Genomic DNA, 14,213 nt, shown 5'->3' on the forward strand with positions numbered 1-14,213 from the left:
GAATACAGTGGTACAAATTGTGAATTTCCTTGTTTCTCGATCTGCTTTGATTCACAGACAGTTTCAAGCACTGCTAGAAGAGATGGACAGTGCTTATAAAGACATTCCACTTCACAGCAACATTCGGTGGCTAAGTCGTGGCAAGGTTTTGGTGTGCTTTGTAAACTGTTTTGATGCAATCAAGGCCTTTTTGTCAAAAAAAGCACAAAACTACCCCAAACTGGATGATGACAAATGGCTGTGTAAGCTCATGTTTCTAGCTGACGTCACCGCTCACCTAAACGAACTCAACCTCTGTCTCCAGGGTGCAGGGCAAACGGTTCTGGATCTTTATGAAGCCTGGAAGGCATTTGTTGTAAAAGTTGCAGTTTTTTCTTGGGATATTCGAACTTTGACTTTCTGCTACTTCTAATACATAAAAGAGCTATCGACAAGTTGCACTGTCAGTGTTGATGAGATTGGAATGTACATGCAAGAACTGGAATCAGAATTTTCTGAGATTTCAAGATTTCCAGTGATTTGGCCCAATGCTTGCTTTTCTAACTAAAGCTGAAAAGTTCAATGAAAGCAACTTGAATTTGTCTGTATTTCAGTGGATGGGTTGAAGATTTCAAAATGCAGCTCATTCAGTTAAAAAGCTCACAATTGTGGGCATCAAAGTTTGGAGATCTGCGGAGTGCACTTGAAGCTACCAAGACCTGCTGGATGTCTCTGCCAGTATAATTTTACTGTTTGAAGAAAATTTGGAACCACATACCTGTGTGAACAGGTATTTTCACACATGAAATCTGTCACCGGTCCCTCTTGGAGCCAGTTAACAACTGATCACTCAGAAGCCTGTGTGCAGCTTAAACTATCCAAATACGTGCCAGACATTGGAAAACTCAGCGAGGAAAAACAAGAGCAAGGATCACACTAAACTGATAAAATCTCCATTTTGATTTAATTTTAAATTAGGCTTCTTAAACGTTTTAAAAACCTTATTTACTTTACAGACAACAATAGTTTAGTTATATGTTATAGACTTATAGAGAGAGACCTTCTAAAAAACTTTAAAATGCGAAAACTTAAATGAGAGTGAATAAATGAAGACTTGGCATACCACTTCTGAAAGGTTGCTGATCCCTGGTCTAGATTAAGGAAACAGACCTTGACTGCTGGTTAGAGGGTCCTTGAACCTGGAGTAGAAGGTGGGCCCGGGTTCCTTTGCCAGCCACTGGTCTGTCTATTGGCCTGTTAATGCTTTCCTGATGAGTGGCATGCAATGATAATTTGTTACTGTGAAACCCATAATAACTTTTAATTGTGGCTCCTAATGTCATACACTGTCATTTAAATCTCAATGCCTGTCACTTCCTTGTTCTAGCCCTGAGAAAATACAGCCTTTCCCCCCTTTAAACAGCTGCATTAGCACATAGTTTATGCCTGCCTAGGATGGGCTAAGTGAGTCAGAAAATGCTGGCTGTGATTTAGCCAGGGTGAAAAAACATAACCTATTAGTTACTATTATTCCCATGCTCTCAATATAAAAGATGTACCGCCATTTTAAATGTGCCAAATTACATGTTTTGTTTTGTTTGTTTGTTTTAAAGTACTCTAGCATGTGGCTCTTGCTCTGTTTTCTAGACTGAGACAAAACATGGAAATTACCAGTATGATTGCTTTCATGTCCAAGGGCGCAATTCTGGCCCCATTGAAGCCCATGGGAGTTTTACCTTTGCGTTCAATGGGGTCAAGATTTCACCCCTGGAACTTTTAAATAACCATATTTTTTTCTACCATTTTGTAGAAGGTAAAGGTTACCTGGAGGATCACACCAATAAGTCAACAAATAACATTAGTGAAGTTCTTATTCTAGAAATGTACTGCAAATTAAAGCGCTTGAACACTCCGCTAATTTCCATATTTCAATGTAAGTCACTTATATAAACTGCCTAGTACACAAGCTTATAAGCAAGGGTTGAATCAGCAAAATACCCCAATAGAAGACCTAATTGCTTTACTACTTCTCATATGGCTGATGTAAATGTAGAGCAACAACTACCATTTTACATTCAAATGGTTAAGCCAGATAAGTGTGTCAGGAGTAGCGGAGTGTATTGCTGTGATGCCTCCTTCATATTTGTGAATCAGGCATCGAGTTGTTATATATTCCAGGGTCTGTTCTGGGTGACTACAGTCGCACACTGGAGAGTCTTTAATTTTCCATTTGTGCAGCAAGTATCTGCATCTGCCATGGTTTGTGCAGATGTGATTTAGGGTTGCCCAGGAGCTTTACAGGAGATCGAAGCCAGGGATCCTCTGCACCAGGTGTTCGACTTCTTGTGAACTCCATTCGGCTTTCCGAGCTTCATTGGAGTTGAAGTTGCATTGACGAAGGTTAAATGCATGGGTCCAAAAGGGCTTACACAACTTCAAGCAGTAGTGAGGGATGTTAAATTCCTGGTGGATGAGGTGGATTTTCCATGAGCCGCTGGAATTCCCGAAGTTTTTTGTGTCATCACAGCGAATGGCTGGGGGAGCAATGTGTGATAGCACTGGCAGCCAAGGTGGTGGGATCAACTTGAGCATTCCAGTGATGTGCCACATTGCAGTGTTCAGTTGACATCAACAAGTGGAGTTTGGCTACTTCTGGTCCATAGTGGTTAAGAGTTCACTGTACGACTTGACCCCACTCCAACCGATCTCAGAGTGAAACTGCATCACATGCTAACCTTCCACAACCATCTGAAGAAGGTAGCCACCAAGACAAGGATCAACCTTCTGACCTTAAAGTCTATGAGTCTATTACTCTACTTATATAAAACTAAGACTATTGATGAAAGCTAGATATGGGCTAGCAAAGAACTTTGAAAAATGAATACATTTTCAAAGAGCTGTTCATGAACAATTCACAAATTAAAGGGCAAAACTCACTGAATAGATTGGCTGAAATGAATAAATCAACCAGTTCTAGTGGTAAACACTGCAGAGACCATTTTGTCTTGTTATGAACCTGCACTAAGAAAGTGGGACTATTTTGTAAATAGCATGGTCCCCTTTATCCTGGGAGCAATACAGAATTCAGTAAAAATGTCATAAGCACCTGGTGAGTGACTTCCAAAGGTGACTGGCAATGTGAAGTCAGCACATGGGTGAGAGTGAGGAGCTATTTCCGTAGGACCCCGCATAGTGGTCTGAATTCTCATTTACACTAAGGCCCCTTTATACTGCAAGTGTGGCATAAAGAGGCCTTAGTATAAATGAAAACCTGCCCTGGGAACCTGGGACCTCTGGATCTTAAAACATAAGTCTGTACAACTTGAGCTAAACAACAGTTGCAGATTAATAAACCTTTCGCATGATCCAGTCAGTGGAGTGGGACAAAAACACAACTGGCCAGTGTATTTATGTGTGGTTAGCTGTCCCTGCTGTTAACCAGGTAAGAATGCCCACAGCAAAGGAACGAGCATGAAATGGACAGGAAACTGCGAGTTTGTGACTTTGTTCCATTTACTGCTTTGATTTTTCTAAACCCAAAGTTGAAAGTTATAAATGTTCATATTAATAGTCATGAATAATAATACAAGAGAAAATATAGGCTAGGATTTTCAACTGAGCCTAAAGGAGTTAGGCACTCAACACCCATTGAACTACAAAGGGAGCTGAGTGCCTGATTCCCATAGGCTTCTTATTCTTGCAAATAAGTGTCTTCCTGAAATACTAGGATTCATGAAAGTCTCCAATCTGTATAGATCATTGCTTTGTTTTGTTTTTTAAATTGCACTTGCACCCTGATTGATTTTATTCTCCTTGCTTAATTTTCACCATTATCATTAGTTGTTGTCATTGGACAGAGTATGGTATCACACAACTGTTTGTACAAGCTGCTGTCAGATTCTTTTATGGCCTTATTATAGAAGTATAAAACCTTCTTCCTCCACTGAGCTATCAAAGACACACTATCTGTCAACATGTCATCCAGAACAAAGTGACATTCTCATCTAGCAACTCTGAAAGCTGTTGACTATTGGAGAACCCCAGCAGCTTGTATGCTTTATTAAAAATCTTATATCCTCACTGCATCCCTAATGCAACCCCTTTGGTACATTCCCACACACAGCACTAGGCACTTGTGTTGTGTAGGTTACTGTACTGCATGCCTTTTGTTTTGTTGAAAATACTATAGTTTGTATTACTGGGGATGAAAATAGGAAATGGCAAGAGGGATGTATCATATTGTGAGGAGCTATTGTACTTAAAAACCGTGGTGCTTTCTAAGCTATGATGACATTGCAGTCTGCTTTATGTGGAGGTGGTTTCTAAATAGGGTGGCAGAAGGTGAAAAGGGTTGGCTTTTCCATTACCAGCAACCTTCATCCTTCCCTCTCTTTTGCAGAGACTTAGGTTTTATGTCCACTCGCCATCATCTTTACCAACACCTAGTAATTAAGGTAACCCGCTGAAGGCAGGTCTTTGTCCCATTTAGTCCTGTGAGAAAGGTATGCATCAGTGAGAACTCTTCATGTTCTCTGTGAGCCACATTGTGTCTGGCTGCTCCACGGATGTGCAAGAGAATGAGACGGTACAAAAAGTCTCTCCACCTTGTGCCACCTACACAGTAACTGGACACAATCGCGATTGCTGCAGGTTAGTGGAGGTTCAGCACAGGGATCTGAAGGAGAGTAGACATGGGTGTGCTCTCCAGCATGTTCAATAGCTCCAGAATGGATTATACAGCCCTGCCTTCAGACACAATCCCTCCAGGCCATTCCACTGGGCAGCGTGACATTGCACCTTCCTGTACATGTGCCAGTAATTAAAGGCCATATAACAACAATGGCATGGTAAATGCTATATGGCTTCTTCCTGAAATTTGTTTGCCAAGGTGTTGGGTGGAGGCCATGGGAGTGGATGTGGTAGTCGGATATAGATCCTTTTAGCTCTAGAACATCAGTTCAGATTCAGTGTGGAAAATTCTTGCCACCAGATGGTTTTTGGTATGCCATGTGTGAAATGAGTCTGTAATCTCAGCCTGGACCCCAGAAGATAAGTGACTGCAAGTGTAATTAACTAGCAGCTCCATTGATAAACTCAGGATCCAGTGGGCACAGAACTAATCACTCCCCTAACTAGAGCTGTGTGTTTTCTGGCAGTTCTGGAAAAAAATTATTAATTTGGTTTGACCCCAAAATGAAACATTTTGATTTGGGGTCTCTTTTTGCATTTAAGATTGATGGAAACTTAGAAACAAAACCTTGGGTAAAAAGTCAAAACGTTTTAATTTTTAAGAAATTGTGTTTTCGGGGAGAGGGGGTTGACCGAAACAATTCAGTCAATTCGACATGAATTCACAAAATAGTTCCATCGACCCAAAGCAGCCTTTTTCTTTGAAAAACTTCACCCAGCGCTACCTCTGAGTTCTAGAGGCAGATTCTCCTGGTCAGTCTTGAGGCACGTTGGCAATGTAGCATAGAGACACTTCCACAGCAGCTGCATATACTGTACCTGTTCAGGGATAAACTGAGGACTTAAATCGCCAGTGCTATTAATAGAGCATCCTTCATGAGTTCTAAGGCATTTATTTTTTTACTCTGCATACCCTGAACTGCAGCCTGAAAGCACTGCTAGTACTACCGCATGTCATGCCCTAGATACACCTCCCACAGCAGCTGATGGGGCCACTTTCAATCAAATGTTTTGGAGGTTGCCCTCAGCCCTGCTCTGGATGCACCAAGCACAGCAGCCTGTAACCAAGCTGCCCTGTATTGCAGTGAGAGAAAGAAAGAATTGCACATTTGTGGGGTTGGGGGAGGGGGGAGTTAAATTGGCAGCCGGAAAAGATGATGTGTGTTAGTTTCTGTGCTCTAAAATGCCCCAGTAGAGATCAATGCAACATCTGCCCTGCTTGTCTTGTGCATGCCTACATATTCATGCACAGCTTTCTGAACTCTCAAGAGATGCTTGAGCATATAGGAAGAAGAGTTCCAATGAGCTGCAGGAGCTTTCGCTGATGGGAGATGAAACCTCCTTTCACTGCTGTACTTTTGTCTTCAAAGACCTTTCCAGCATTTGAAAAAAGCACATCTTTTATCTGCCCTAACCTGTTTCCAGCGAGGTGGGGAGAGCAAGCAGGAAGTTACTGACAATAAGCCCTTACAAAGAGGGTGCGTATCTGTGGATTAGCACATCTTTGTACAGGCACTATTGTCTAAGGCTGTGTAAGTAAATCAGCTCTCAGGAACAAACTGCAGTTTTAGCAGGATGTAGACGGCAGTGTGGTGGGTAGAGGAGGGGGAATGGTTCCTAAAACACAGTGCGGAATGTTTTCTAAAAATCTTGGGCCAGATCCTCAGCCCTGCTCTGTCTGTGTTGTATTATTTCAGGGACACAAAGCAACCCTAAAGCCAGTTTAACAAAAGGAAATCACTGGGGGATGTAGAACCACTGTAGCAGTCATTCCTATGTCTCCCAGCCTACCTCCCAGCACAGCAAGTGTTACTCAGACACAGGGGTGTCTATCTCCCCAGGCATCCCTGAACTGCCAGCATAGCCCCTTAGGGGTATGAGCAAACCAATGGTAAGTAAGAGTAAACCAGAGCCTTCTTTAATTTATCCTAGGGCTGCCCCAGGGACAAGGGAATGTGAAGGTAGCCTAAGGCCTGGTCTACACTGGCGGGGGGGTCGATCTAAGGTACGCAACTTCAGCTACATGAATAGCGTAGCTGAAGTCGAAGTACCTTAGGTCGAATTACTTACCCGTCCTCACTGCGCGGGATCGACGTCCACGGCTCCCCCGTCGACTCCGCTACAGCCACTCGCTCCGGTGGAGTTCCGGAGTCGACGGGAGCGTGTTCGGGGTTCGATATATCGCATCTAGATGAGACGCGATATATCGAACTCCGAGAAATCGATTGGTACCCGCCGATCCGGCGGGTAGTGAAGATGTACCCTTAGGATCAGCTTTGCCCTCTCCCCCCAATCTTGCAGTAGGTGCAGCCTGGCCAGACGAAAAGATCTGGCCCATAGTCTGATAGATGGATAGACTGTGCCAGCCTCTTGAAACATTAGGGTTACTGACATTAAGACTGTGACTAGCCTACAATCAGGGGCGGCTCTAGAGCCCAGCGGGGCAAGCACCCGCCTGGGGCGGCCCTTTCCCAGGGGGCGGCAGGCTGGGCCGGTGGACCTGCCGCAGTCATGCCTGTGGGAGGTCCACCGGAGCCCCGGGACAACCGGACCTGCCGCAGGCATGACTGCGGACGGTTCGCTGGTCCCGCGGCTCGGCTGAACCTCCCGCAGGCATGACTGCGGCAGCTCAACCGGAGCCGCCGGATCAGCGAACCGTCCGCAGCTGCGGGAGGTCCAGCTGAGCCGCGCGACCAGCGGACCCTCCGCAGTCATGCCCGCGGCAGGTCCGCTGCTCCCGCGGCTCGGGGGCGCCTCCCGGGCATGATTGCTTGGGGCGGCCAAATTTGTAGAGCCACCCCTGCCTACAATACCTTGTTCTGTCCCTTTCTTTTGAAAGGAGTCACCAAATCACCCCTGTCCTCAACACACACATCGTTGTCATCGTGCCTCAGACAGATAGGGCAAAGCTCTTCTCTTTGATCTGCACTGCATGACTCTTATCACCTTGCCGACTCTTGTATAGAGTTCACTGTAACTTGTATTTCTTTCTCTCTCTTTTTTTTAAAGTAACAACTGGTTTAAAATTGTCATGTGCATTTGTCTTGTAGTCCATTATTTGACCACTGGTTCATATGTCATTACCAATGTTAACCTGATGAGCATGCACTGTTCTTAGCTGACTCTCGCTGCTCATCATATCCCAAGTGCAATGATGGAGCAGTCTTAACAAAGAAGAAAGTATAGTGTGAAGTTGGTGCAGTACCATGCAACCTAACAGCTCAAATTTTGCCTTTTCACACTGTCAGCCACCTACTGTTCTCGAGGCAGAGCAGTGTGTGCATTTTCAAAGTTGCACTTAGAAGTTTCTGTGTTTGCTGTTGCTGTGTCCAACTCTCATCCCACAAATCTTCAAGGTGTGACGGTGAAATTGAGTTTGATGTTTGGGTGCTAGTAAGAATAATTTGAAAAAAGTGACGTGCATTTGAAAATATCCCTGGCATAGAGATATTAAGTTCAATGATGAAGGATATCAAGGGCTAGATTCTTAAAATTTGGCCTCCCTTTTTACCCCACACTTACTGAAATTGGTATCCTAATGTGCATTGTACTGGCACAGCAGGATTGGCAGCAATCCCTGCCCCAAAGAGGTTACAGGTAGAGCTGGTCAAAATGATTTCAACAACAAAGTTGGAAAAAGGTTTATTATTATTATTATTTTACAATAAAACCCTGAAACTTTCACCAAAAAAAGTAACTGAAAATTTCCAGGTTTTTTTCCATCTTTCTCTCCCATTTCCCTCTTTTGTCACTGGTAAAAAGGAAATGGGGGGAGGCTTTTTGTTGTTTGTACATTAACTAGCACAATGCAGTGCTGGTCAGTGGCTGGGGCTCTGGGCACTGCTGTAATACATGTTATAAAAATAATAAAGCGGGGGGAGGATGAAGAAAACTAACCCTGGATCAGAACAGTTTCTCACTTAGTTCTTTTCTAAAATGGTTAAATGAAAACAGTTTTAAATTTTCAAAAATATTTGCAATTATTTTTTCTGTTTTTCGACCGGGTCAACTTACAATCTAAACAGACAGGGCATGGGAGAAATAAAGTGCTACAAGCCCCATTTTACAGCTGAGGACTGAGCCACAGAGTAGAATAAGTCAGTGGCTCTCAACAATACCTTTTCAGACAACTGTATCCCTTTGAGGAGTCTGATTTGTCTTGCATACCCACAAGTTAAAATCTCACTTAAAAACTACTTGCTTACAAATTCAGGCATAAAAGACAAAAGTGTCACAGCGCACTATTGCTGAAAAATTGCTGACTTTCTCATTTTTACCATAGAATTATAAAATAAATCAATTGGAATATATATTTTGTACTTACATTTCAGTGTATAGTGTATGGAGCAGTATAAACAAGTCGTATGAAATTTTAGTTTGTATTGACTTCACTAGTGGTTTTTATGGAGGCTGTTGTGAAACTAGGCAAATATCTAGATGAGTTGATGTACCCCTGGAAGACCTCTGCGTACCCCCTGGTTGAGAAGCACTAGACTAACTGACTTGCTCAATGTCAGACAGGAAGTCTGTGGTGCATTCAGACACTGACATAATGTCTGAGCCCTAGATTCATTCTTCACTCATGGGGAAAGGTTCAATGGGTAAGACTGGGAACCACTGGTATAGGAAAATTCACTTAACTAGAATCCTGATTTTAAAAAGAGCATATGATTAACTGGTACTAATTAAGTTTCATGGTCATTCACAAGTGTTAATTGGTGTTTCTTGTCTTAAAGTTCCTACTGTGTGATCCTCTGTTCGCTTCATACTGTTTCCCTGCCTAATTATGGTCGCTTCGTAAGTCAGTCCTACCTAGGAGCCTTTAATGAGTCATACCTAGGAGCTCTAATAAGGAGGGCCATCAATTTAATTTGTACGTTACTGCTTCCACTGGGATCTGTGATAAAGTCAGCTAAGAAAATGCTACAGTCTGTTGGTGTTTATAGAGCTTGATTTGGATCTTGCTTCAGCTGGTGTAAATCAGGAGTGACTTCATAAAATCAATAGTTACATCACTGTAAATTCAGTGTGAGGTCAGAATCAGGTCCACATAGTAGAGAATATTCTTACTATTGGAGTTGCTTCACAAGCAGGGGCGGCTCTAGAGCCCAGCAGGGCAAGCACCCGCCTGGGGCGGCCCTTTCCCAGGGGGCGGCAGGCTGGGCCGGTGGACCTGCCGCAGTCATGCCTGCGGGAGGTTCACCGGAGCCCCGGGACAACCGGACCTGCCGCAGGCATGACTGCGGACGGTTCGCTGGTCCCGCGGCTCGGCTGAACCTCCCGCAGGCATGACTGCGGCAGCTCAACCAGAGCCGCCGGATCAGCGAACCGTCCGCAGCTGCGGGAGGTCCAGCTGAGCCGCGCGACCAGCGGACCCTCCGCAGTCATGCCCGCGGCAGGTCCGCTGCTCCCGCGGCTCGGGGGCGCCTCCCGGGCATGATTGCTTGGGGCGGCCAAATTTGTAGAGCCGCCCCTGTTCACAAGGATATTAATTGCAGGGGGGAATGGAAATTAAAGGGTGTGTCTAACCATACAAGATGAACTGTAACTATATCAGGATAGTTAAAACAGTACACCCCACCCTCTAATGTGGATGCAGTTTGGGCAGTATAAAGATGCTTATGCCATTATAGCCTTCCCACAGAGGAAGGGTAATAAGATATACTAGTATAGGGCACCTTCATACTGGTATAATGGCATCTACTCTAGGGTTGTAGTGATATTAGTATACTTATAAAAAAAATCCCATCCCTAATCAAAATAGTTATACTGGTAGAAACACAGGATGTAGACCAGGCCTTGCTTAAGTTTTATGATTTCTTAAAATTCACTCTTAAAAATGGAACTAATCATATTGATGTTTTAGGACAAAATCCTGCCTTCTGCAGCATTGGGAAAAGGACAGCGGGAAGAGCAGGACAGACTCACAATCCCCACACCCACTGTGCAGGACTGGGGCAGGATTGCAAGCTACCCTTCGAGAAAATCTGGGGAGATACAGGACCGCAAGGGCAGATACACCTCACTTCTGTGTCTGCGAGCTTGGGATTGTGGTCAGACCTGTGTCCACCAGGAGCTGGGGAGAGGTTTATGCTGTTGCTTTTGATTCTGAAGCAGTCAGAGGGTCACCTAGCCCCACCTCCAAGCCTTCCTCTCCTGTGCCAGTTGATGGCTCCAAGCACTTCTGTTCTCCCTCTGCTCTGTGGCTCTAATTAGCAAGGGCAAGATTTTGCCCCTAACAGCATCTCTTTTCCCTAGATTGTGTATGCTTCTGATCACTACAGAAGGAAATGCCCCCACAGATAGAAGTGAGCAACTGAGAACCCCACTGAGCTCTAGATACATGTCTACACTAAGGCTTTAGCCACTGGCTTAGCTGCACAGGTTCTGCACCATGCCAAACTCTTACAGTAGACACACTGCTTATGCTAGTCCACTTGCTCCAGTTCACAGCACATCCACAGTAGGGGTTTGCACCAGCACGGCTGCATTGCTGTTGATGTCCTGATGGCTGAAGCTGCAGTGTTGACTAGCCCAGTAAGGTGAGTCACTTTCCATTGGTCTGAACAGAGATAACACTAATTTTATAAGGAATATGTGGCTGAATTCACTCTTGTGATTTTTCTGCCATTCATAAACAACTCTAGCTGCACACTGGCAGAACTCCATCAGTGAATGACAACCACTTAGTCACCCCTTGGCTACTTATCCTGAGTGTACTTTTACATGTAAAATTCCAGGGATTAAGTCACTTGAGTTTTCAATACTCATGGTGTTTCAGGGCTTTTGGATGAAATAGTTAGAATTGAGGATTAAGGAAAACAGGCTGGAGGGACCAGCTCATTTTTGTCTTTTTAAAAGCTCACTTCATCAGGAAAACTTGCTTAACATCAATGGAGAATTTCAAAGAAAGGAACAAATAATTAGGGCAGCCATATGTAGTGGGAAAAAAAACCAGAAGGAAATACCAGAGGGGCCAGTGCCTGTCTGCAAGAATATCATATAAGAAAAAAATGATGGCAAAATTCTCTTCTGTTCCATATGTTGGATCACCCTGATGTGAAGAGTTGAGTGGGGGTATGTGGCATAGAGCTGGCTTGATAGGGATTCCCCTTTCACAAGGTGAATCCTCAGATGGCTTGTTATGACTGTTAGCAGAAATAATGATCTCTACAATGACAATTCTCCAACAGGAAAAGGGCTACATGGGACAAGAAAATTGCTCATAGTGACTAGCTCGTGCAAGTCTAACTGAGGTGTTTGTAACTCGCTCAGAACACTCTCTCACTCATTCTTCATCTGTGCTGTTGATTTCCATATTTGGATGCATGGAAATCTCCCCGAGACTCAGTGGTGAACGAGTGACTTTTTTAGGCTTTTAATTGATCTTCATTGCCTCAGAAAGGGCATTTTTATCCTCATAAAAGATTGCGAACTGACTGGGCACGCAGCAGTATGGGTTGGATGGGTTTAATTACCCATGTTCAAAATTGCTCAATGTCTTGTGCAGTTGTAAAATGTATAGCCATATGCAGGCATATTCTGCTGGGGTGAAATTCAGCCCTGTGGAAAGGAGTCTAGCTCCAGCTGAAGTCCCATTTAAGACCTATTGGAAGAACTGACACTGGACTTCAATAGTGCATAGGCATTGTTTTGGCCCTCTGCCAAAGGGTGAATTTTACACTTCAGGCCAGACTTTCAAAAGCTGAGCAATGATTCAGGCACCAAATTGATCAAACTTCCTTGAAATTAGGGACAAAACTTCCATTGATTTCTATAGTGCTGGGTTGGGCCTACATGGGAAGATTTTTCCATGGCAGCATATTCAGGTCCTGAGCTCTTTTGCAAATGAAGCTGTTACTCATATAACATTTACTGTACACTTGACCTCCAGGGGAAAATGTCCCAAGAACAAATTTATGTGCAATGGCATAGTATCAAGCTTCAATCTGGAAACCCCAACTATCAAAGCATCAATATGTTACACTTCTAATATAAATACATTTTTTAATGTTAAATGCAAGTTCTAGTCATTATAATAAAGCTGGAACGGCAGAAAGGTTTCATGCCACTTCGACGTGTTTTGACATATAGCCCAAACTAGGATTTACATAAGATTCTAGTCCTCTGAAAAGTACTCATAATTCTTGCTTTATTTCCACATGTTGAACTACAATTAATGAGAAAACAAAGCAAAGAAAAGGGTCTAATCCCAGATAAAAGTAGAAACAACATGATTAAAGTGCCGTTCTGTTTATTTTGATAAGTGCAGTGGGTTAACATGAGAGCCCTAGTGTTGATGTCAGCATCACAAGCCAAAGATAAACACCACTTTTCTGCACTTACATCATATTTTCAGGGCATTTTTCTTCCTTAATGAGAATTTTCTTCTCTGAAGGAAAAGAATGGCTTTATCATAGATTTAGTGGCTTCTGATCTTAAGAGTCTTTTTCTAGGTTTGTTAGTTTATTTGTGGTTTTTTTTACTTTTGAAAAAATTCTCTCATTTTTAAAATTAGCTTTGGATTCCTTTCAATACCCATTTTTGATTCTCATTTACTTTGAGCCTTTATCTATTTTTTCAATGGTGTTATTTTCTCTTTCAGAATAATTTAATTCTTTACATATATGTTCTCTCTGGTTATGGCTGTGATTTTACATTAAAGAAAAACATTTTAAAATTGAGCCTCTTCCTTCTATAAAGTGCCAGATTTCTTGTGGGCTGAAGCTGATAACAATGTGTATCCAATAGTTAGTTTGGTTGGTATTTTTTCAAAAATTATTTTCTTTCATTTTGGTTAGTTTCATTATTGGGAGAACCTAGTTCAGAGGTTCTCAAACTGGGGGTCAGGACCCCTCAGGGGGTCACGAGGTTATTACATGGGGGGTCGCGAGCTGTCAGCCTCCACCCTAATCCCCTCTTTGCCAGCAGCATTTGTAATAGTATTAAATATACAAAAAAGTGTTTTTAATTTATAAGGGGGTCATACTCAGAGGCTTGGTATGTGAAAGGGGTCACCAGTACAAAAGTTTGAGAACCATTGACCTAGTTGTTTTAACAGTAAAGTAAATGTAGTCATTTGTTTTAGAAAGACTGGAAGATACTGTCCATAGTTTTACCCTGGCTTTGTCCTCCCCTTTACTTCTTTGTGAAGCCTGGGACTGGGAGGTAAGGGAACACGTTCGGGCATTCCCAATATGGATCAGGAAGCTGGAGCTAAAATGTGACTTCCAAAGCTGGGGAAGGGCAGTTAGGACATTTAACTTGCTCGTGCCAGAATCAAATGGGATATGGATTATCAGGAAGACGGTATGGTGCTCTAGTATTAAAGTAGGGGAGAAGGTTCAACTGGAAAAGTGGGACTTTATGAGCCAGATTTTTTTCAAAGGTTTTTAGGCACTTAAAGATGCAGACAGGTGCCTAGCGGGTTTTTCCAAAGCACCTAAGCAGGTTAGGTGCCTAGCTCCCATTGGAAGTTTTGGCAAATCCCCTTGGCTTCTATTTGCATCACTGACCCCACGAGGCTGTATCCCTGTAAGACGTAA

This window comes from Mauremys reevesii, linkage group 5 (assembly GCF_016161935.1).
Source record: "Mauremys reevesii isolate NIE-2019 linkage group 5, ASM1616193v1, whole genome shotgun sequence".
Classification (NCBI taxonomy): domain Eukaryota; kingdom Metazoa; phylum Chordata; order Testudines; family Geoemydidae; genus Mauremys; species Mauremys reevesii.